Genomic DNA, 23,890 nt, shown 5'->3' with positions numbered 1-23,890 from the left:
TGAATCAATATGAATAGGTGGTATCTCGCTAGCTCTTTCTGAGACCGCAGAACAAAAATGCAGAGCACTTTCAAAGATCAAGGGCTGACTAAACATTGTAATTCATAGCAACGAAGATCCAGTCATAGTCATACTCAATCAATCAAAAGAAAAGCATAAAAATGACATAGGTGCTCTCTAATTGGTGCTTAAATAAGAAGAGGATGACTCAACAGGAAAATAAATAGACATGCCCTTTGCAGAGGGAAGCATTGATTTGCAGAGGTGCCAGAGCTCAAGCTTTGAAAACAGAGATAATAATTTTGGGTGGCATGCTTTCATTGTCAACGCAATGACCAAGCGTTCTCAATATCTTCCACGCTACTCATGCTATAGGGCGGTTTCCAAACAGAAAAGTAAAGTTTGAACTCCCCCACCACCAATCAATCACACTCCACGGCTAGCCAAATCCTCGGGTACCATCCATACTAACATCAATCCGGGGGGAGTCTTGTTTTACAGTTATGTTTTCGATTTAAGCGTGGAACTGGGCATTCCAATTACCGGCCCCTTTCTCGTCAAGGACAGTGAATAAACGCATGTCGAGGATAACACGCCTAGCATGGAAGATACCAATAGCCCCCTGTCACCACATGAGCGGTTCGGGCATGCAAAACAGATTATTTCTTGAAGGTTTTGAGAATGGCACATGCACATTTACTTGGAACGGCAGGTAGATACCGCAAATAGGTAGGTATGGTGGACTCTCATGGAAAAACTTTTGGGTTTATGGAAGTGGATGCACAAGCAGTATTCCGCTTAGTACAAGTGAAGGCTAGCAAAAGACTGGGAAGCGACCAACTAGAGAGCAACAACAGTCATCAAGATGCAATGAGTTTGACTAACATGGAGTGCAAGCATGAACAGGATATAAATCACCATGAACACGAACATCATAGAGGCTATGTTGATTTTGTTTCAACTACATGCATGAACATGCGCCAAGTCAAGCCACTTGAATCATTCAAAGGATAATACCATCCTATCATACTACATCATAGTCATCTCAAAATCTATGTTGGCATTCAAGACAAACCATTATAAGCTCCTAGCTTATTAAGCATGGCATCAGAAACTATGATCTCTAAGTTTTCATTGCAAACATGGTTCTCTCACAACAAAGCTGAATCTGGGACGACAAGCTAGTCATATTTAGAAAAACAAAATAGATAGAGTTCATACCAGCTTTTCCTGTCTCAGTCACTTCATCATATATCATCATTATTGCTTTTCACTTGCACGATTGAACGATGTGAACAATAATAAGAGTGCTCGTGCATTGGAGTAAGCTGAATCTGTAGGCAAACACAAAGGAGAAGACAAAGTAATATGGCTCTTTGAAAGCTAAACAGGTATGCATGTAAGAGCCACTAAACATTGTAACCAATATCTTCTACCTTGACCCAAAGAAAAAGAAAACTATTTACACGGGAAAGCTCCCAACAAGCAAAAGAAGAAAGTAAAATCTTTTTGGGTTTTCTCAGAAGGACACAAAACAAGAAAACAAGAAAGCGAAAATAAACTAGCATGGATAATACAGTGACAAAGTGTAAACACCGGCTAACAAGGTGAAAGCATAAGCATGAATGTAAAGTCGGTGAGAACACGTACTCCCCCAAGCTTAGGCTTTTGGCCTAGCTTGGTCTACTCCCAAGGCGGGAAATAACCAGCTCCGGGATACTCCGGAGCGGACTGTTGATGCCACTGCTGTGTGAGCTCCTGTGGCTCCCACTGATAAACTGGCGTCTGGTACTCGACTGGCGGCTCGGGCACGGGCACGTGTGGTTGGGCTAAGCCCCAATATGCGTAGATGTCCGAGGGCATAATAGTGTACCTGCCTGCATGAAGACCGAACAAAGGAGGAGCAGGCAAAGTAATAGTCTCTCGGGTACCCTGACTAAATACCAGGTTATAAATCATCCTTCTACTAGCATCTCTATCCAGAAAATCCTGGCGAACCATGCTGTCATAATACATATATTTTTCAGGAAGAAGCATTTCTTCTTCCTCGCGAAGTCTAATAGCTATCTCAAAGTGTCTAGCAAGACGAGTAGCATAGATACCTCCATAGATGACACCTTTGGAACGGTTTGTGTTCAACCGCTGAGCTACTATAGCACCTAGGCTATAAGTCTTATTGCTATAAAGCCCTTCGTGCAAAACCGCAAGGTCTGGAGAGCTAAGTGATCCAGCCTCCCCACGACCAATCAAACATTTTCCCACAAATAATGAGAGTACCGAAGCACAGGAAAATGTATGCTAGCAATTCTAGCGCGAGACACTCCTCTCTCCTCTCCAACAGCAATAGTGCCTATGAAATCCTCCAAGTCCCGTGGACGAGGATCATGAATATCCCCAACATAAGGTAATTTGCATACATTGCAAAAATGCTGTAGTGTCATGCACTGGGGGATATCGTACAACATGAACTCAACCATGGGAGGATTCTTCCTCGGATAAAAGTTCAAGCTTTGAACGAAAATATTGGTGAGGAGGAGGTATCGTGAGCACTTATCTTCAACGAATGCAGTAAGACCTGCGTTCTCCACCAAGTAATAAAAGTCTTCATAAAGCCCAGCGGCGCGTAAAAATTCATCACTTGGCCACTCGCACGCTCAAACTTTTGTGACTCGCGGAACCACGTACTTGGGGTGGTTCTTCTCATCCTCCTTGGGGTTACGGCTTGAAGAGCCTCTCAAGAACCTCCTCATCTTTTTCCTTTTCTAGCTCTAAAAAATTCTGAAATTTTTAGAGACTTCAAAAGAAAAGTGAACAGAGATTAACCCAACTCGTAGCAACTACTCCTACTAGCTCCTAGAGACCGTATCACGCGCTAAAACTACTTGGGACCAGCTAAAATCAACATTTCAAGCTCAAGAACAGGGTCACCAAGATAGCAAGAATACGCGAAGGATAAAACACTAGAACAAAAACTAATTGGACCAATGGAGGAGTCACTTACCAAGGAGTAATTTCCCCAAAACGGTTTGGAGAATGGTGCTTTGCGCAAGGATATCGAAAATCACAGCCAAATGAGCAAGAACATGGGTTTGAGCTGCGAAACGATTTTTTCTCGAGGTAGAAGAAGAGGATGGGGGTTGGAATGAGTGGAGGGAGTCCCTGTGGGCCCCACAAGCTTGCTTGCCGCGACCAGGGGGGTAGGCCGCAGTGACAGGGCTTGTGGCCCACTGGTGTGGCCCCTAGGCCAGCTCTCAGTTCTAGTATTTTTCAAATAATCCAGAAATAATCATACTAGATTTTCAGGACCATCAGAGAACTTTTATTTTCGAGGTATTTTTCTCCGGGATGCTAAAACAGGAAGCAGGGAAAACTAAACTAAATCTATCATTTTTCTTCTAAGAAACAGAAAGTGAAAGATTAAAACAGAGGTATGTGACTTCTTGATTCATCCATTTCATGATCATCGAAAGAAATCCGTCAATGGGGTTGATCAAATCCTCATGACAAAACTTTTTCGAATCGCAAAAGAGAACGGAGAATTTTCGAATAGCCACTAAGTCACCTCAATGGGGATATGAATCTCCCCAACAAGCAAATCATACTTCATCTTAACACGAGGAATAGGGCATTCAAAGCTCCCAATATGAATCGATGAAGTTTTTTCGATAGCATTGATGCAATGTACTTGATATCGTTTCTTCGGAAAGTGCACGGTATGCTCATTACCGTTGACATGGAGAGTGACATTGCCTTTGTTGCAATCTATAACAGCCCCTGCAGTGTTTAAAAAGGGTCTTCCAAGGATGACAGCCATGGCATCGTCCTCGGCAATATCCAAGATAACAAAGTCTGTTAAGATAGTGGTGTTAGCAACCACAACAGGCACATCCTCGCAAATACCGACAGGGGAAGCAGTTGATTTGTCGGCCATTTGCAAAGAGATTTCAGTGGATGTCAACTTATCCAGTTCAAGTCTACGATAAAGAGAGAGAGGCATAACACTAACACCGGCTCCAAGGTCACATAAGGTAGTTCTTACGTAGTTTCCTTTAATGGAGCAAGGTATAGTGGGCACTCCGGGATCACCAAGTTTCTTAGGAGTTCCACCTTTGAAAGTGTAATTGGCAAGCATGGTGGAGATCTCAAGATCTGGTATCTTCCGTTTATTAGTCACGATATCTTTCATGTACTTGGCATATGGAGACATTTTGAGCATATCAACTAACCGCATCTCCAGAAAGACGGGTCTTATCATTTCAATATAGCACTCAAAATCCTCATCATCCTTTTTTCTGGGATGGCTTAGGAGGAAAGGGCATAGGTATCTGAACCCATGGCTCCCTTTCTTTACCATGCTTCCTCGCAGTGAAGTCATTCTTATCGTATCTCTTAGGTTGTGGGTTATCAGGATTAACCATATGTTCAATCTCCACATCCTTATCATTTCTAGGTTGACCATCATTATGAACATCGCTGTGCATATTGTCACCAGGTTCATGTTCATCACCAGATTGTGTTTCTGCATCAGACGCAGAAATATCATTTTGTTCTTCAGGTGTGACAGTATTTGGTGAACTGACATGTAGGTTTCTATCATCCTTCTTCTTCTCCTTGGGATGACTGGGTGTATCAGCATTAATTCCTTGAGAATCTTGATCAATTCTCTTAGGATGGCCTTCAGGATACAAAGGTTCGTGAGTCATTTTGCCTCCTCTAGTAACGACTCTGACAGAGTTGTCATTTAATTGATTGAGCAAGTCATTCTGAGCTTTAAGTACTTGTTCTACCTGAGTAGTAATCATAGAGGCATGTTTACTCAGAAGCTTCAGATCATTGACATTTCTGTCTACACAAGCACTTAAATGACTAAGCATAGGAGTACTTTGTTCCAAATGTCTGCTAACATAATCATTGAAACTCTGTTGTTTGGCAACAAAGTTGTCGAATTCATCAAAGCATAGGCTAGAAGGTTTGTGAAAAGGAGTATCACTCTCATCAAACCTACGCATAGAATTTACTTCTACTACCTGTATCGGGTTATCGAGACCATGGATCTCTTCGATAGGTGGTAGATTTTTGACATCTTCATATCTAATGCCTTTATCTTGCATAGTTTTCTTGGCTTCTTGCATATCTTCGGGACTGAGGAATAGAATACCTCTTTTCTTAGGAGTTGGCTTAGGAGGTGGTTCGGGAATAGTTCAAGCATTATCGTTGATCAAGATGTTATTCAGTAGGATCTCAGCTTGTTCTATAGTTGGTTCCCTAAAAACACAACCGGCACAACTATCTAGGTGGTCTCTAGAAGCATCAGTAAGTCTGTTGTAGAAGATATGAAGTATCTCGTTCTTCTTAAGAGGGTGATCAGGCAAAGCATTCTGTAGCTAGATGAGCCTCCCCCAAGCTTGTGGGAGACTCTCTTCTTTGAGTTGAGCAAAGTTGTATATTTCCTGCAAGGCAGCTTGCTTCTAATGGGCAGGAAAATATTTCTCACAGAAGTAATAGACCATATCCTAGGGACTACTCACACATATAGGAGCAAGAGAAGTGAACCAGGCTTTAACGTCATCCTTTAGAGAGAAAGGAAACAGCTTAAGGATATAGTAGTAGCGGATCTTCTCCTCACTAGTGAAAAGGGTGGATATATCGTGTAGTTTGGTAATATGGGCTACGACCATCTCAGACTCATAACTGTGGAAAGGATCAGATTCGACTAGAGAGATTATCTCAGGATCGACAGAGAATTCATAATCCTTATCGGTGATAAAGAAAGGTGAATTGGCAAACTTTGGATCGTATTTCATCCTAGCTTTCAGAGATTTTTCCTTCCACTTGAGAAGTAATTTCTCAGCGTCATAGGCATCCTTACACGCAAGAAAATCCTCAGCTATCTCTCCCTCCATAACATAACCCTCTGGTATATCAGGCAATTCATATCTAGGAGAGCTAGATCTAGAAGGAGCAAAAGCAGGTTCTATCTCAATAGTATCGGCAGTTTCAGAAGCATCACGAGCATTGGCAGTAACTCTAGCAATATGAGCATCAAGGAATACCCCTAGTGGCATATCAGGCAAAGTAGTATCTCTAGCAGTATCAAGCATAGTATCATCAGGCAAAATAGCATCTCTAGCATCATCAGGCAAAGCAGTATCAGGCATAGCATCTCTAGCAGTATCAGGCATAGCATCTCTAGCAGTATCAGGCATAGCATCTCTAGCAGTATCAGGCATACCATCTCTAGCAGTATCAGGCATAGCATCTCTAGCAGTATCAGGCATAGTAGCATCATAAGCATCATCAAGCACAGGCGACATATCAAGATTTCTAGCAGGAGGTGATGTCGCAAACTTACTCATAACTGAAGGTGAATCAAGTGCAGAGCTAGATGGCAGTTCCTTACCTCCCCTCGTAGTTGAGGGCAAGACTTTGGTTTTTGGATCTTTCAGATTCTTCATAGTGATCAGCAGATATAAATCCCAAGTGACTCAGAGAATATAGCAATACCTTCCCCGACAACGGCGCCAGAAAAATGCTGCTAGCAGTCCCCGGCAACGACACTAGAAATATGTTGTTGACGTGTTCCTGACTTGATGCCTCCACGGCAACGGAGCCAGAAAAGAACTGCTCCCAGTTGCTCAACAATTAGCAATTGTCTTGCAATGGCCCACCAGCGCGTGGGATCGCGGCAGTTTTTGAGGGTAGAGTATTCAACCCAAATTTGTTGGTTTGCCCGACAGGAAGTGAAAGAATATTCTCAAATATTAGCAGCTAAATGTGTCAGATTCAAGCACACCTGAAAGATTAGTGTCTGCAAGCAAAGTATGAGTAGCAAAGTAGTATGATAGCAACGATGCCAGAAACGATCTGGTGACGAGGCAGACTATTCCTAACGGTTGTATCAATGGCGCTAGAAGTTGCCCATGGACGGGAAATATTCTTTCCCGGCAACGGTGCGAGAAAAAGTATTGTAGCAGGTAGGAGCACTGTAACGAGTAACAGCAGTGGCAACGAACAGCAATAGTGACAGCAGTAGCAAGTAGCAACAATAGCAAGTAGCAGTAGTAGCAAGCAACAGTAGTAACAACAGCAGAGCAAAACAAGTAACAGTAGCAACAACAGTAGTAACAGCAGCAGAGCAAAACAAGTAATAGTAGCAGCAACAGTAGTAACAGCAGCACAACAAAACAAGTAATAGCAGTGGGACAAACTCATAGGCAATGGGTCGGTGATTTGTTTGGATGACATTCATCATGCAACAGTTATAACACGGAGATATATGTGGCTAGCTCCCGTTCGTCAATGTGATGTAGGCATGCATTCCGTGTGTCGTCATGCGTGCTTAGGGAAAAGAACTTGCATGACATCTATTGTCCATCCCTCCCGTGGCAGCGGGGTCCAAAAGGATACTACGGGATATTAAGGTTCTCCTTTCAATAAAGAACCGGAACAACGCATTAGCACTTGGTGAACACATGAACTCCTCAAACTATGGTCATCACCGGGAGTGGTTCCGGTTATTGTCACTCTGGGGTTGCCGGGTCATAACACATAGTAGGTAACTACAACTTGCAAGATCAGATCTAAAACACACATATATTGGTGACAACATAATAATTTCAGATCTGAAATCATGGCACTCGGGCCCTAGTGACAAGCATTAAGCATGGCAAAGTAGTAGCAACATCAATCTCAGAACATAGTGGATACTAGGGATCAATCCCCGTCAAAACTAACTCGATTACATGATAGATCTCATCCTACTCATCACCGCCCAGCGAGCCTACGAATAGATTACTCATGAATGATGAAGAGCTTCATGGAATTTGAGAGGGAAAAAGATTGATGATGACGATGGCGACGATTTCCCCTCTCCGGAGCCCAAAACGGACTCCAGATCTGCCCTCCAGATGAAGAACGTGATGTGGCGGCGCCTCCGTATCGCAAACGCGATGAAATCTTCTCTCCTGATTTTTTCGGGACGAAAGTGAATTTATAGAGCTGAGTTTGGGGGCAGCAGAGCCACGTGGGCCCCACAAGCTTGGTTGCCGTGGCCAGGGGGCGCGGCAACAGGGCTTGTGGACCACCGGCCCATCCCGTCCGGTGGATCTTTGCGCAGGTATTTTTCATATTTTCCAGAAATATTATCCGTAAATTTTCAGGACGTTCCGAGAACTTTCATTTCTGCACAAAGACAACACCATGGCAATTCTGCTGAAAACAGATTCAGTCCGGGTTAGTTCCATTCAAATCATGCAAATTAGAGTCCAAAACAAGGGCAAAAGAGTTTGGAAAAGTAGATACGAGGGAGATGTATCAACACCCACTGAAATCTCTCTTCAAATGGCTGACAAATCAACTGCTTTCCCTATCGGCATTTGCGAGGATGTACCTGTTGTGGTTGCAAACGTTACTATCTTAACAGACTTTGTTATTCTGGATATTCCCGAGGTTGATGCCATGGCCGTCATCCTTGGAAGACCCTTTAGAAACACTGCAGGGGCTGTTATAGATTGCAACAAAGGCAATGTCACTTTACATGTCAACGGTAATGAGCATAGAGTGCACTTTCCAAAGAAACAATATCGAGTACAGTGCATCAATGCTATCAAAAAAACTTCATCGATTCTTATTGGGAGCTTTGAATGCTCTATACCTCCTGTCAAGATGAAGTATGACTTGATTGTTGGGGATATACACATCCCCATTGAGGTAACCTAGTGACTATTCCAAAATTCTTCGTTCTCCTTTGCAATTCGAAAAAGTTTGTCAAGGAGACTTGATCAACCTCATTGACGGATTTCTTTCGATGACCATGAGATGGATGAATCGAGGAGTCACAAACCTCTATTCCAAGCTTTCACCTTCGGTTGCTTAGAAGAAAAATGATAGATTTAGTTTACTTTTCCCTGTTTTCTGTTTTTGCGTCCCACAGAAAACTACCCCAAAAATAGAAGTTCTCGGAATGCCGTGAAAATCAAGTATGATTTTTCTGGAATTTTTGAAAAATACTGAGACGAAGAGCTAGTCAGGGGGCTGCACCAGTGGGCCACAAGCCGTGGAGGCGCGGGCACCCCCCTGGCCGCGCCACCCAGGATTGTGGGGCTCACGTGCACCCCCTCCACTCATTCTAGCTCACATCTGCTTCTCCTGCCTCCAGGAAAATCCTTTCGCGGCTCAAACCCGTGTTCTTGCTCTTCTTGCTGGGATTTTTTATCTCCTTGTGCAAAGCACCATTCACCAAACTGTTTTGGGGAAATTGCTCCTTGGTAAGTGACTCCTCCATTTGTCCAATTAGTTTTTGCTCTAGTGCCTTATACTTCGCGTATTTTTGTTGCATCGGTGACCCTGTTCTTGAGCTTTGCATGCTAATTTTAGCTGGTCCCAAGTAGTTTTGATGTGTAATATGGCCTCTAAGCACTTGTGGGAGTAGTTGCTGCGAGTTCTGTTGGGCCTTGTTCACCTTTCCTTAGAGTCACGCAAAATTTCAGAAAAGGAAGATGTTCAGGAGAAACTATCATGGTGGTTCCTCGAGCAAGAGAGGTCCCCATCTCGCGATTCGGGAGCCTGATCCTTACCAACCAAGGAACGCACAGGTACAACCATGTGAATGGCCTTCTGATGAATTCATGATCGAGGTAGGTTTTAAAGACGAGTTTGATACACTTGTTCACAACGTCGGACTCGAAGAATTCATCTCCGATAAATGTGAACAGTATGTTACTCTCAATGCCTCTTTTGTTCGTAGATTCAAATTTTCAGATGGCCATGACACATCTGTACTGTTTGATCTCTATGAAAAATCGTATACCATGGATTTAGAGGATTTCAATAGAATTTGCAAGATAAATGTTTGGGGTACTATCAATGATCCTCCTAAATCTTCGGTTAGAGATTTTTTCTCTGGTATAACTGTCGGAGAAACTAGATATATTACGCATGCTACCATGGGGAGCATTCATTTTCCTGCGATGCATTACTTTTCCCTCTTCATAGGTAGGTGCGTTAACGGCAAAGTTGAGCATTGTCACCTCTGCGCACCTGACCTTAGTATTCTTAAGAGCGTAGTAACGGGTGATAGAAGTTTCAACATGGGAGCTATAATAGCAAGGAGGCTGAATAATAACGCTAATGAAGGGGATTTCTTTGGTGGGATCTATGCCACTCGCATAGCAAATTTTCTTGGAGTACCTATTCGCGAAGGAGATCCCCCGCTCCATATAGCTTTCCTTGATCGCGCCGCTTTGACACGCTATCAGTTCCTTGAGAGGATGATGAATCCCTCCTGTACCGTTTAATATTTTACCGACAGCGTGTTTTCCATATTACCCATCCTGCTCCTGCCTTCTTTGACTTTCAGGTAAAACGGAGATATTACATAACGAGAGGAGAGACAGAGGAGTATAGGAGGGAGGCAAAGGCTGCTCGCCTGTGTGAGGCAGCTATTCAGGCAGTGAACGCAGCGCTCCCGTACAACCCCCATTATGATTTCGGATATCGCCCGGACCATCCTTGGGAGTAGACCAACTTAGGCCAAAAGCCTAAGCTTGGGGGAGTACGTGTTTCTCACCGACTTTATATTCTTTCTTATGATTTCACTTTGTTAGTTGGTGTTCACACATTGCCACTCTATCATCCATGCTAGTTATTTTATTTTTCTCGTTTTCTTTTTGTGTGTCTGTCTAGTTTGAGAAAACCCAAAAAGATTTTCATGTTCTTCTTTTGCTTGTTGGGAGCTTTCCCGTGTAAATAGTTTTCTTTTTCTTTGGGTCAAGGTAGAAGACCATGGTTACAATGTTTAGTGGCTCTCGCATGCATATCTGTTTATCTGTCAAAGAGCCATATTACTTTGTCTTCCCCTTTGTGTTTTCCTGCAGATTCCAGCTTAGTCCAATGCACGAGCACTCTTATTATTGTTCACATCATTCGGTCGTGCAAGTGAAAGGCAATAATGACGATGTATGATGAAGTGACTGAGCCTGGAAAAGCTGGTATGAACTCGACCTATTTTGTTTTTGTAAATATGACTTGCTCATCGTTCCTGATTCAGCTTTGTTGTGAGAGAAACATATTTGCAATGACAACTTAGAGATCAAAGTTTCTGATGCCATCCTTAATTATCTAGGAGCTTATAATGGTCTGTCTTGGATGCCAACATGAATTTTGAGATGACTTTGATGTAGTATGATAGGATGGTATCCTCCTTTGAATGATACAAGTGGCTTGACTTGGCGCATGTTTATGCATGTAGTTGAAACAAAATCAACATAGCATCTACGATATTCATGTTCATGGTGATTTATGTACTACTCATGCTTGCACTCAATGTTGGTTAATCTCAATGCATTTTGATGACTGTTGTCGCTCTCTAGTTGTTCGCTTCCCAGTCTTTTGCTAGCCTTCACTTGTACTAAGCGGGAATACTTCTTGTGCATACACTTCCATAAACCCAAAGTTGTTCCACATGAGTCCACCATACTTACCTATATGCGGGATCTACCTGCCGTTCCAAGTAAATTTGCATGTTCCACTCTCTAAACCTTCAAGAAATAATCTGTTTTGCATGCCCGAACCGCTCATGTGGTGACAGGGGGCTATCAGTATCTTCCATGCTAGGCGTGTTATCCTTGATATGTGTTTATTCACTATCATTCATGAGAAAGGGGTCGGTAATTGGAATGCCCAGTTCCATGTTCAAATCGAAAAGATAATTGCAAACAAAACTCCCCCTGGATTGATGTTGGTATGGACGGCACCCGAGTATTCGGCTAGTCGTGGAGTGTGATTGATTGGTGGTGGGGGAGTCAAAACTTTACTTTTCTGTTTGGGAACCGCCTATAGCATGTGTAGCGTGGAAGATGGTGAAAACTCTTGGCCATTGCGTTGACAATGAAAGCATGCCATCCAAAATTATTATCTCTGTTTTAAAGCTTGAGATCTGGCACCTCTGCAAATCAATGCTTCCCTCTGCGAAGGGCCTGTCTATTTATGTTCCTGTTGAGTCATCCTCTTCTTATAAAAGCACCAATTAGAGAGCACCTCTGTCAGTTTTATGCTTTGCTTTTAACAGTGTTGAGTATGACTATGACTAGATCTTCTTTGCCATGAATTACAATGTTTAGTCAGCCCTTGGTCTTTGAAGGTGCTCTGCATTTATGTTTTGCGGTCTCAGAAAGGGCTAGCGAGATACCATCTGTTCGTACTGCTTCATGATTGTTTTGATTGAAGTGTTGACATTTGAAATTTATTATTATTTGCTCGCTAGTTGATTATGCCATTGATATGAGTTTACCGTGAGACCTAGATGTCATTTGCTTATATGGTTAGCTTGTGATATTACTGAAATTTTGGATATGAGTTAGACATAGTTGCAACAACAAGATCAAACAGAGTTTGTAAAAGTTTTTCTTTTGTCTCTTTCAGTTTGTCAACTGAATTGCTTGAGGACAAGCAAGGTTTTAAGCTTGGGGGATTTGATACGTCTCCATCGTATCTACTTTTCCAAACTCTTTTGCCCTTGTTTTGGACTCTAATTTGCATGATTTGAATGTAACTAACCCGGACTAACGATGTTTTTAGCAGAATTGCCATGGTGTTGTTTTTGCGCAGAAATAAAAGTTCTCGGAATGACCTGGAAATTTACGGAGAATTTTTGTGGAATATACAAAAAATACTGGCGCAAGAATCAACGAAGGAAGTGGAGCATGGAGCCCACAAGCCCACCAGGCGCGGGCCCCCTTGGCCGCGTCCGGCAGGCTTGTGGGACCCAAGTTGCTCCACCGCCTCCAATCTCAGGTCTATTTAGTCCCTTTCGTCCGGAAAAAAATCAAGGAGAAGAGTTCATCGTGTTTTACGATACGGAGGTGCCGCCACCTCCTGTTCTACATCCGGAGGGCAGATCTGGAGTCTGTTCTGGGCTCCAGAGAGGGGAGATCGTCACCATCGTCATCATCAACCTTCCTTCATCGCCAATTCCATGATGCTCTTCAACGTTCGTGAGTAATCTCATCGTAGGCTTGCTGGACGGTGATGGGTTGGATGAGATCTATCATGTAACCGACTTAGTTTTGACGGGGATTGATCCCTAGTATCCACTATGTTCTGAGATTGATGTTGCTACTACTTTGCCATGCTTAATGCTTGTCACTAGAGCCCGAGTGCCATGATTTCAGATCTGAACCTATTATGTTGTCGCCAATATATGTGTGTTCTTGATCCTATCTTGCAAGTTGTAGTCACCTACTATGTGTTATGACCCGGCGACCTCGGAGTGACAATAGCCGGAACCACTCCCGGAGATGACCATAGTATGAGGAGTTCATGTATTCACCAAGTGTTAATGCGTTGGTCCGGTTCTTTATTAAAAGGAGAACCGTAATATCCCGTAGTTTCCATTAGGACCCCGCTGCCACGGGAGGGATGGACAATAGATGTCATGCAAGTTCTTTTCCCTAAGCACGTATGACTACATATGGAATACATGCCTACATTACATTGACGAACTGGAGCTAGTTACTTATCTCTCCGTGTTATAACTGTTGCATGATGAATAACATCCAGCATAATCATCCATCACCGATCCAATGCCTACGAGTTTTTCCTACTTGTCCTTGCTCTGTTACTTTGCTGCTACTGCTGTCACTAATGCTACTGTTACTTTGTTGCTACTGCTGTTACTTTGCTGATACTGCTGTCACTTTGCTGCTACTGGTTACTGTTGCTACTGCTGCTATTACACTACCTTGCTACTGATACTTTGCTGTAGATACTAAATCTTTCAGGTGTGGTTCAATTGACAACTCAGCTGCTAATACTTGAGAATATTCTTTGGCTTCCCCTTGAGTCGAATCAATAAATTTGGGTTGAATAGTCTACCCTCGAAAACTGTTGCGATCCCCTATACTTGTGGGTTATCACCGGTTCATCAGCCGGCTCGGCGAGAAGGCCCTTCCACTCTACCAGCTCATGAAGAAGACAACGAAGTTCGAGTGGAATGACCAGGCAGACGAAGCCTTTCGGGCCCTCAAGCGGGTCATCTCGAGCCTACTAATCTTGGCAGCGCCGGCTGAAAGGGAACCCATACTCATATACATTGCAGTGACCACTCGCGTGGTTAGTGTAGTGCTAGTAGTTGAATTCAAGGAGGAGGGCAAGGTACTGTTAGTGCAACACCCTATCTACTACCTCAACAAGGTCTTGTCTGCCTCCAAGCAAAACTATCCCCACTAACAAAAAATGTGTTATGGTGTTTACCTTGCTGCAAAGAAGTTGGAGCAATACTTCCAAGAGCATGCCATCACCGTGGGCAACCGTGACGCGACGGGCAGAAATCATGGGCAACCGTGACGCGACGGGCAGGATCGCTAAGTGGTCCATCATCATGGCGGATCACGACATCCGCCACGAGCCTCGCACAGCCATCAAGTCTCAGGTGGTGGCCGACTTCCTGGTCGATTGGGCTGAAACCCAGTTTGAGCCGCCACCTCCGGACTCCAATCATTGGCGGATGCACTTCGATGGCTTGAAGATGCGGACTGGACTGGGAGCCGACATCGTCTTAACGTCTCCGAAAGGAGACGAGCTCAAGTATGCTCTCTAGATCCACTTCGCTGCCTCCAACAACATCGTCGAGTATGAATCACTCGCTCACGGCCTCCGGCTCGCCAAGGAGATTGGCATCCGGTGGCTCATCTGCTTCGGCGACTCAGACCTCATGGTGGAGCAAGTTTCTGGCGAATGGGACGCCAGGGACGCCAACATGGCAAGATGCCACTTCCTCATCCAGCAGCTCAGCGGCCCCTTCGAGGGTTGCGAGTTCCACCACGTTCCCAGGGCGGACAACAAGGCGGCCGATACATTGGCTAAGATTGGCTCCATGACACAGGCTATCCCAGTCGGTGTCTCCCTCGAGTAGCTGCTCAAGCCATCTATCAGGCCGTCTCCAGAGTCGGCATCAATTTTCATGCCGGCTAATTCTTCGGTGCAAGTGCCGTCGGCTACACCAGCTGCGCCGGCTACAACTCCTGTGTCGGCTGCACTAGCTCCGCCGACTCCAATTGCGGCACCGGCTACAACCACTTCGCCGGCTACGATTACTTTGCCGGCTACAACCACTTCGCCGGCTACAACAACAAATATGGCTCCGCCCTGCCTCGAATCCTATCGTCTCGACACCCAGTGGGTGGACGTCATGGAGGTAGACGGCGAGCCGGCTGCCACAACAGCATCAGAGATACAATGTTTCGAGCCCCGCGATGGCTTCGTCAAGCGCGGGGGCTGCAGAAGCCCCCGACAATCAGGTCAAGGCGGAGCCAACCCTTGTGTCGGCTCCGTCATGGGCTCAATCCATCCTGGCCTTCCTCCTTCACGACGAACTTCCTCAAGAGGAGGTGGAGGCGAGGCAGATCCAGCGCAGATCTGCAGCCTACGCCATCAATCGCGAGCTGGTTCGGCATAGTGTGACTGGTGTGTTCTAGCGCTGTGTCGAATGAGAAAAGGGACAAGAGATCCTCAGAGACATTCACTTGGGGAGCGCGGACATCATGCCGCCTCTAGAACCCTGGTGGCCAAGGCATTCGTCCACGGATTCTACTGGCCCACGACCCTCGAGGAGGCCGTGGACATGGTCAACAAATGCGAGGGCTGCCAACGCTTTGGCACGCAGAGCCACATGCCGCCTTCGGCCCTCAAAAGCATCCCCTTGTCATGGCCTTTCGCCGTTTGGGGGTTGGACATGGTGGGGTCTTTCAAGACAGCTAGCGGTGGCATGACTCACCTCTTGGTGGCCATCGACAAATTTACCAAGTGGATCGAGGCTAGGCCCATCAAGAAGCTTGATGGCCCCACGGCCGTCAAGTTCATCACGGACATCTCTGTCCGATACGGCACCCCCCACAGCATCATCACCGACAACGACACTAACTTCGCCAAGGGCGGTTCGACGCTCTACTGCTCCAAGGTAGGCATCCGACTCGACTTGGCGACAGTGGCACATACCCAGTCCAATGGACAGGTGGAGAGGGCCAACGGCCTAATCCTGGCCAGCATCAAGCCAAGACTGGTGGCACCACTTGTCAGGTCAGCCGGCTGCTGGATCAAAGAGTTGCTGGCAGTACTGTGGAGCCTCCGCACCATGCCCAACCGGTCAACCGGCTTCACCCCGTTCTTTCTGGTATACGGATCCGAGGCCATCATCCCCACGGATATCGAGTTCGACTCGCCTCGAGTCACCCTGTACACAGAAACGGAGGCAAAGGAGGGAAGAGAAGATGGCATTGATCTCCTCGAGGAGGCAAGGGCCCTAGCCTTGAGCCGGACAGAAATCTATCAACAGAAGCTGAGGTACTACCACAACAAGAAGATCAAGCCCCTCTCTTTCAGAGAGGGAGACTTGGTGCTCAGAAGAATCCAGCGCACATCCAGGCAACACAAGCTCTCATCCACGTGGGAAGGACCCTTCATCATCAGTAGGGCATTGCACAACAACGCATATTACTTGATCGATGCCCAGAAGCCAAGGAAGCGCAAGAGAGACGACTCCGGCCAGGAGACGGAACGTCAATGGAACGCGACGTTTCTTCGCCCGTTCTATTGCTAGAAGGCAAGTATCAAACATGGAAAGAGTATGCACATATGTATCTTTCTCCCTTTTCAGGGATTTCTAATGAATGCAATGAAAAGAGCATTTACATATGCTTCTTTTTAGATTCATATCTAGAGTGCTCACTCTGTGAGTCCCTTGGCAGCTCTAATAATCTCGGGGGATCGCTAGCCGCCCGGACGACTTCCTTATGTTGTAGAAAAACGCATAGTGTACGCTGGATCGATCCATGGTCACCTCGTAACAGCTACAGACCGGCTCCCGGCTGTCCGGCTACCGAGGCGACGCCAGGTAAGGCCGGATACATGGAAAGTTTGACTATAAAAAGGTTGCCGGCTCGGGTTGGTTTGATCTTTTTACGATCTCATTCTAGCCGGCCTCTGCTGGTTTATGTATGAATCTTTAAGTCTTGATGGCTTCGAAAAATCTAAGTCCTATATTCTCAAAGTCAGAAACCTTGACCCAGTCACACACCGGCTCCCGGCTGTCGGGCTGGCGGGGTGGAAACTAGGGGGTAGAGGGGTTGGAGAAAAAAAGTCAAGCAGGAATCAAAAGATGAAGATATAAAACAGCACGCATGCCATTACTAATATAATGGCGAATCCATACATTCAAATGCATTGGCCCACGACTGGAGTTCATTACCCCCCAGTGGGTGAAACTGTTGGACTGACAAAATAATTGCACACAACAAAAACAAAAACAGTATCGGCTAAGGGGCGGGAGCCTCGTATGTCGCCCCGGCTGCTGCTCCTGAAGTGGTGGCTTCACCATCGCCGGCTGCTCCTGAGGCGGTGGCGCCGTCTCCTCCGCGAGGGCTTTCGGCTCCGTCCACGGCGAAGTCGGTGTATGCTTTGTCGCTGGAGGCGGCGTTTTTCACTTAACGGGCCGCCTCGTCGGAGCTGCCATCGGCGTCATAGGGTTGAAGGCCATGCAGATCCTCAGGGATCACATTGCCGCCTTCACCCAACTCCAAGTTGAGCTCACTCCAGGCGGCGTATGAGACGATGTAGCTGACCCTCATGCGCAGCTCCTCATCCATAGCCTGCACCTCCCCCTTCGAGCCGTCGCACTGAGCGAAGAACTTGCCCAAGTCCAAGTTTCGGTACCAGGACTTGGCCAAGCGCAGGGCCATGTAAGCTCGAGCACGCGCGACCGAAGCACGCCAGGCGTCAAGGCGGTCATCGCCAGCCGCAAGCCAGCGGGAGAGCCATCAGGCCACAGTGCCTTCACCATCGACAAGCCTGCAACCTGGAGCCGAGCCATGGACTCGCCCAGGACACGCGGGTGGGCTCTCAGGCCCACCCCGATCTCCTCCACGCTCCAGCCGGAGGCAACATCTACCTCCTGCCCGGCCGCGCGGCGCTCCTCGCAGCTCACCTTGACGGCCATGTCGGCTACGTCCCGTGTCTCAAGGAAGAGACCAGAGATAGGGGAAGGGGCGCAAAGAAGAGTAGGAAGAGGAGGCGACAAAGAAGAAAATTCAAGACAAAACAAAGAGGACTCACTATCGAAGTGGTTGTCAGTCTCGTGAGCGCTCTCTAGGGCCTCAAGCTCCCGCACCTTGCTCGCTTGGCTGATGTGGTGACTTCTTCCTGAAGGGACGCTGTTGTGTCCAGTGCCTTGGCCAGCTGCGCCTGCTTCTTGATCAGGGCTTCCTCCTTCTCCTTCAAGGCAGCGTTCTTGAGCTTCATTTCCTCGAGATGAACCGTCTCAAGACACTCCATGTCGGTAGCATGGGATGCGTCCTTCTCCTGCAGGGAGGCGCGCAGCTGCTCCTGCTCAGCCTGGCGGGCCGCCTCGAGCTCCTTCTTCTCCGTCTGAAGAAGAGCCAGCTGCTACTGGAACCGGCCGCCCTCCTCGCGCAGGGCATCCCGCTCCGCGACAACCTCGCCTAGCCGGGCCTCAAGTTCGGCGACCTGGCCATCAGCCGCGTGGGTCTGAGCCCGCAGCGTGTCGTAGGCTTGCACGTGGGCATCATAAAGATCCTACAAGCAAGGAAGAAGCAAAAGTAAGATTCGGCCTGGTTAATTCATAACCAGCCTGATTCTCGGGGGATACACCCAGTGGGTGCGCTAGTGCACCCCCAGTAAAAAAGCAAAGCAAGCGATGAAGCTCGAAGAGATTCGGCCCCGCCGATGATCGGCCAGCCTGATTCTCTGGGGCTACACCCAGTGGGTGCGCTGGCGCGCCCCCACTGATTCAAGAAGAAGAAAAAATCAAAGACAAAGATGAGACACTTACCCTGGTGTGCTCCTCCAAACGCTCCAGATTGCCGCCCGCCACGTGGGCCGCCTGCTCCACCTTGTATCGGCTACTGGCAAACAACGATACCAGCTCCGGGACACCTTGGAGCGGAGTGCCTGCAGGCAGTTTCTGGCGCTCAAGATTGGACGCTCGCCAAGCCTTCATGGGTCGGCTCCCGGCTATGGGGTCGGCTCCTGGAGCAGCCGTGCCACGGTTGGAGACAACGATGGTGCCGTCTCCACGCGCCTGTATAGCAGCCGGCTCCGCCGACGTCCTAGCCGATGTTGTCTCCACAGCAGGAGGTGGATGGGCCGCGTATGGCACATCCATGTTCCCCTCTGGCGCGTCCAGGGCCACATCTGGCGCGTCTAGGTTCAGTTCCGGCGCGTCGGCAGCCGCATCAGCCTCCGGTGACTCAGGGATCTCCTCGAGATCCACCAGCGCAGAGATGTCCGGCTCGAACGGCTGGGCCGCCTCGGTCCTCTGGGCGCGCCTCAGGGCCGCCTCGCTAGCTCGCTCCTTCACGCGTGCACGCGTGGAGGGGTCATGTCTAGCCTTCGTGCGTCTCCCCGCAGCCACATCCCAACGGCGGGCGGATTGTTCCTCAAGTTCCTTCTGGGCGGCGTCAGCCGCTGCCCAGCCGGCTCGCTTAGCGGCAGAGGCAGTGTCCTCCTCTACATCCTCCGCCTCCCTTCCAAGTAGCACTTTGAGGAACGAGTCTTCACGCAAGACAAAGTAAAAAGAGTGAAAGGGAACCCTTACCCCGCGACGATGGGCACCTGCCTCCTACCGCCACCAGCACGGCGCTTCTTAGCGCCGCCTGCTCATGCTCCGGCTGGAGGACCCGTTGCGGCTTGTTTGGGAGCCGTCCTGGAAGCTGTGGCACCCTTGCCCTTCTTCCGGGCCGCCTCGCCAGGACCGCCACCTCGGCCTTATACCGCCGTCCGCGCATCAGAGTCTTCCTCGAAGGCTGCATCAGATAGGGAGGATGGAGTCTAATCATCATCCATCCAATCAACAATGGAAGGCTTCAGATGCTCACCAGACGGCTCCATCCCCTCCGACTCAAGTGCATCCTCCGAACATTCGGAGGAGGCAGAGCGGGACTCAATCATGCCCTCATCCTCAATCTCTGAGGTGTCAGACGTCACCACGTTGTGGGCAGATGGGTTGAGTGCCTGCAGCTTCTCAAACACCTGCGTGATGGAGTCGGCGGCCGACTCAAAAAGATGACCGACCACAAGAAAATAACAAGAACAGATGCAATGAGAGTGCTTACCATCGGAGGCGGACAGGGCCTGCGGTAGGGAGCCATCCCCCACACCCAGTTCCCACTGTCGTCCATATGGGTGGTGGAAATCTGGTTCACCCCCTGCGCCACCGCGCTGGCTGTGAAGCTCTTGGTGGAGGTCCGACAGGGATCATACCGGCCACTCATCTGGCAGACCAGATGGGGCCGCCTCTGCACAGGCAGGATCCTGCAGGAGACCATGGTGGTAAGCAGGTCACGGCCAAGGAGGCCGCGTTCCTTTAGGATATCGAGGTGGGCGCCGATCTGCGCCACCTCAGGAATCGGCTTCAGATACTTCGCTCCCTTGTTCAACTTCATTGGAGGATTGATGTTGAACGGGGGCATGTTGAGGGCGTCGTGTGCGGGGCTGGCGTTTTTCACATAGAAGAAGCCTTTCTACCACTGCTTGATGGATTCTTGCAGCGACATCTGGGGGAAGCCGGACTGCGAGCGATGGTGCACCAGTGCGGCTCCGCACGGCATCATCGGATGAGGCTCGTCGAGCTTTTCCAGCTCGGCCTTGTCCATCTTCCTGGACTGCTGCTTGAAGAAGAACAAGCTTTGCCAGAGGTCGAGGCGAGGCTCGATTCCCAGAAAGCCCTCGCACAGGACGACGATGGCCGACAGTTGAAGGATGGCGTTCGGCGCCAGGTGGTGCGGCTGCAGGCCAAAGAAGATGAGCTAGTTGGAGAAGAAGGTGCTCGCCGGGAGCCCGAAGCCCCTGTAGAAGTGTTCATCGAATACGACGATCTCTCCTTCCTACAACGTCGGGTCTGTCTTGGCACCGGGGATCCGCACCGACACCAGAGAGGCCGAGGGCAGCATCCGGCGGTGGCGGAGCGCCTCGATGTGGCCGTCGCAGATCTCACTACCGAGCCAAGCTCCGTGAGACGAGTTCTTCTTCGAAGAAGAACCGCTAGCCATGGTTGCGGGCGACGGGTGCTCGGGAAGACTGGTGGCGCGACGGTGACGGAGAAGTAGAAGACGAAGGCGAATGAACCCTTTCTCTCTGGGCTCAGGGAGGAAGAGGGCGTCGGTGCGGGGCGAGAAGGGGGCGAATGGCCTCCTCGGTACCCCTGCATCCCATTTAAACCCCACGAAGGATCGTGGGGAGGGGATCGCGTGTGCTCGGAACCCCACTAATCCCGTGTATTACGGACGATAGCGTTTCCCGAAACCCTACCATCATGGAGTAAATCCGTAGAGGATCCTCCGCACGGCGGCCGAGGGGGCGTCGTGGCGGGACCCAGGGCACAGGCCCGGTCCCGTCACCAGTATAAACCATCATCACGTCAGGCCGGGACTGGCACGTGGCGCGATTTGCGCAGCCTACGACAAAGCCGAGGTGTCGCTTCGAAGCCAGCTGGCTTCCGAGCAGGCGACCCCTGCCGCAGGTGGAGAGAGGAATACAACAACAAAATATCAAGCCGGTGGGACTACTGTCGGGGGGATAACCCTGGGGTAGGCTCAACGAGCCTGCTCCTTTATCTCCGGCCCAAAAGGAATGACCAAGAACAATTCTACAAGGCCCAAGTCCCCTGTCCGGCTAGGCGACACCTACCGGCTAGGGGGCGAGACAGCCAACTATGTGGCCGGCCACGCAACGCCTGCCAGCTAGAAGCAAGACGGCTACCTCTTGCTGGCCGCCTAGGCCAAGCCAGCCGGCTAGGGGTGAGGCGTCCGTTCCCAAGCCGACTAGTCAAGCAGGCTAGCCTGCTCGAGATCTCAAGTCACATCAGATCTAGGTCATGACGATATCCTACGATTAAAGGTGGCTACGCGTCAGCAAAGGTACTAGATCGTAGTGCACAGCGGGTACCAGTGTCAGCGGCCACGCCGCTGACCTCCCCCAGCTCTGATCCATCACCCAACATAGTGTTGGCCGTCAAACTCCCACTCCATTGCTACACTCGGCGTGGGAACGGTGGTGGTGGCCATACCGTCTGCCCATGACGAATCTCGCTGGATGACGCCGGACGTACAATACGTGTCCTGCGTCAACCTTACGCGAGAACCTCATGGGCTAGCCGGCAGGTCCCATGGCTAGACGGGACCTCGCAGCCGTCAGGCCCCTCAAGCGACAAGACAAGACCCCCGTGGGCCCCTTGGCCAGCCGGCGAGGCTGCCAACCGGGTCCCACTCTTGTATCCTTTATCCATATTGTAGGCCGGTGGGTTCGTCTATAACCCCCCCCCCCCCGCCATGCAGGGGGTAGGTCAACTGATCACACACACACACACACACACACCAACCGCAAAGAAGACTTAGAGACGAGCTAGCTTCTCCTTCTTCCTCCTCCGCAATACACCTCCAGGAGCAACCTTGTAATCCCATCCATACATAACACACACTCTGGCAGCACTAGGGGTATTATCTCTACGGAGAGCCCTGAACCTGGGTACATCATGTGTTCCATGCTTGTACCAACCTCGCCCCCAGTGCCCTCCATTGCCACTTCGGTTCCTACCTTCTTTAATCTACCCATGGCATATGTTGTGAGTATTCACCGACATGTTTTCTGCATGTCAATGTATCTGTTCCTATGACCATGAGATCATGCAACTCCCGGACACCATAGCAATAGATTGTGTGTTATCAAACGTCATAACGTAACTGGGTGACTACAAAGGTGCTCTACATGTATCAAATGTGTCTAATGGGTTGGGTTGGATCAAGACTGGGATTTGTCACTCCGTGTGACGGAGAGGTATCTGGGGGCCCACTCGGTAATACAACATCACAACAAGCCTTGCAAGCAATGGGACTAAGGAGTTAGTTACGGGATCTTGTATTATGGAACGAGTAAAGAGGCTTGCCGGTAATAAGATTGAACTAGGTATAGAGATACCGACGATCGAATCTCGGGCAAGTAACATACCGAAGGACAAAGGGAACTTCATACGGGATTATTTGAATCCTTGACATAGTGGTTCAGCCGATAGAGATCTTCACAGAATATATAGGAGCCAATATGGATATCCACGTCCCGCTGTTGGTTATTGACCGGGGAGTGTCTCAGGTCATGTCTGCATAGGTCTCGAACCCGCAGGGTCTGCACACTTAAGGTTCCGTGACGTTTCGGTATTATTGAGTTATGTGTGTTTGGTAACCGAAGGTTATTCGGAGTCCCGTATGAGATCCTCGACGTCACGGGGAGCTCCAAAATGGTCCGGACGTAAAGATTGGTTTATAGGAAGTCCTATTTTGGTCACCGGAAAAGTTTCACGCTGATCGGTAGTGTACCGGGATTGCCGAGAGGGTACTAGGGGGCCATCGGGAGGGGTGTCTCGCCCCAAAAGACCTCATGGGTTGTGGGAGGAGTCAAACAAGCCCCTAGTGGGCTGGATGAACCAAGCACTAAGGCCCATGTGGCTAGGGGTTGTAAAAACTCAAAGGAAAAGAAGGGAAGGATTCCAAGTAGGAAAGGAATCCTACTTGTAGTAGGATTGGAGGTGGACTCTTCCACCTCATCCTAGTTCGGCCAAACCACTAGAGGGTATTTTTGGCTGCCTCCACCCTCCCTCCCTCCTATATATACTAGAGGATTTAGAAGGAAGAGCTAACCCTAATTGCCAAGTGCTCCCTCTACTTTTCTGTAGATCGGTTTCTCCTTAGTCTAATTCGGCGGTGCTTAGGCGAAGCCCTGCTGAATTAGTTCACCACCACCACCACGCCACTGTGCTAGAGAAATCATCTGCCTCTCCGATCCTCTTGCTGGATCAAGAAGGTGGGGATCGTCATAGAGATATACGTGT

Source organism: Hordeum vulgare, chromosome 6H (genome assembly GCF_904849725.1).
Source record: "Hordeum vulgare subsp. vulgare chromosome 6H, MorexV3_pseudomolecules_assembly, whole genome shotgun sequence".
Taxonomy (NCBI): domain Eukaryota; kingdom Viridiplantae; phylum Streptophyta; class Magnoliopsida; order Poales; family Poaceae; genus Hordeum; species Hordeum vulgare.
Note: the sequence above shows the minus strand (reverse complement) of the source record.